The sequence below is a fragment of the Montipora capricornis genome, chromosome 14 (assembly GCF_036669925.1).
Source record: "Montipora capricornis isolate CH-2021 chromosome 14, ASM3666992v2, whole genome shotgun sequence".
Lineage (NCBI taxonomy): Eukaryota > Metazoa > Cnidaria > Anthozoa > Scleractinia > Acroporidae > Montipora > Montipora capricornis.
This window is the reverse complement of record NC_090896.1, coordinates 48,354,975-48,356,684: the sequence shown is the minus strand read 5'-3', so window position 1 is coordinate 48,356,684 and position 1,710 is coordinate 48,354,975. Positions and strand designations below refer to the sequence as shown.

At 38.9% G+C, this 1,710-nt stretch overlaps 1 protein-coding gene across 1 annotated transcript in view; it reads right to left on the bottom strand.

Moving 5' to 3' along the window:
- Window positions 1–760, bottom strand: part of LOC138033150 (dynein regulatory complex protein 1-like) — a 10,190-nt gene extending 9,430 nt beyond the window's left edge. Inside the window, exon 1 of the mRNA XM_068880916.1 lies at window positions 622–760. The gene's annotated coding sequence lies outside the window, so the exon portion shown is untranslated. The remainder of the gene's footprint in view (window positions 1–621) is intronic.
- Window positions 761–1,710: the final 950 nt, after the last annotated feature.

Sequence of the window (1,710 nt, the reverse complement as noted above, 5' to 3'; positions counted from 1 at the left end):
TAAAAATCCCAAAAGGTATCAGTATACCCCAAAGGACCATCATTTGTTGGCACCACTTTGTGGGCCAACGTTTGACGCAAACCATTATATTTTCTGAATGCTTAAGAAATGTAGATTACAAGGTGTTACAGTTGTATTCAATTAAATGAAAAATCAATGTTTTTCGAATATAGCGCCCAATTCCAGGAGTACCAAGGTTCACTAACCAAGTTCGTTTCTGGTCAGATTTGGGTGAGAAATGCAGTAAATGCTGCTATGTTTTCTTGACGCTTTTCTCTAAAAAACAGTGTCAACTCATTTCGATTCTTGCCTTGTTCGATAGTTATGACTACTCTAGTGAGGGGAATGCTTATTTGATCGACTCGCAAACTTTAAATGTGTGTCAGAAACAAACCAAACAAGTATTTGATATTACCCAACACCGACAATCTCTTTTATTGCTGGCTAAAGTTCTTTCACACCCACACCAATTCCGTTTTTTTCAATTGCTTCTTCTGCAAGTGTCAGTCTACCACATCCATTATAAGTTAATATTCAACCCCACAAAAATCACCGATCAGTCTTAACCCAACTCATCCAATGGCATTTTGTTTCTTCCCCTGCCACTCCTCCCTTACTTACTGCCTCATCACAGATCAGTTCCAAATATGGCCTTTATAGTCTTAGCTGAAAACTTCCTTCCTGTACTTGTGCCCATCCTGCAGGATTTCTCTGCCAAATGAACCTTGCTCAATGTCCTCCTCACCATCCTCTGTTCCAGCTACAACACAATCAAACTATTTCTATCAATAAAAAACATTTTGTACAAGTTTACGGGTGAATGGAGCCAGGATGCTTGATAAAGGCAGTGTGTTCCATTAACAACACACGTGAAGATTAAGGGTTTTCAAATTTAATTAATTTTGCAGTTAACACTAATATGCAACAATTTTAAACCTACCTAAGTGGAACAACACAGCAGCATTTTCAATAACTTTTGCCTTTTGTGATTTAACTTACTCTTACTAGTTTGACAACTGAAGGCATCTCTACAAACCAGAAGTCCATGATCTTGAAGTGTTTCACGAGTTCTGATTGAGAGCTGGGGGTTTTGCAGTTTTAAAAAATCTCGTTATATGGATGTAACATACAGATGTAGCTCGCGCATTTTCCCACACGTGCAGCTTCGATCTTATTTTTGTCCATATTTGGGCATCAAATTGGTGTCTTAAAATCCCCAGCTTTGTTTCAAGGAAACAAGTTGCAAGTTATATGCTTCCAGGTCATGTGCTTAGCTGAACCAACCTATAACCCTATTTTTACTTCATACTAAGACCCTTGAGATTTTTGAGTGTGAGTGAGTGAGTGAATGAGTGAGTGAGTGAAGCTATTAGTCTCTCCCCTCGGGGCTTTTCAGGGACTAATTACAATGTTTTTCGGGGAACTTTAGCCAGACTGCTTACTACACAGTTTACAATTTTATTTAGGAAGTGAAAGATGCCCCCGTCCAGATAAGGTCAGACGGTGAGACCACAACACCCTACTCTTATCGAGTAGTGAGTGGGTTCTTTAAAGTCCCATACTACCGTAGTTATTCGGTTATAAGGCGCACTTGGTTATAAGACGCACCCCAAACTTAGCAGTTTAATCAAGCTAAGTTCTCAAACTGAAAATTACGCGAAAATACTCGATTATAAGACGCACCAAAAAATTGAGAGTTATCAAAAGGAT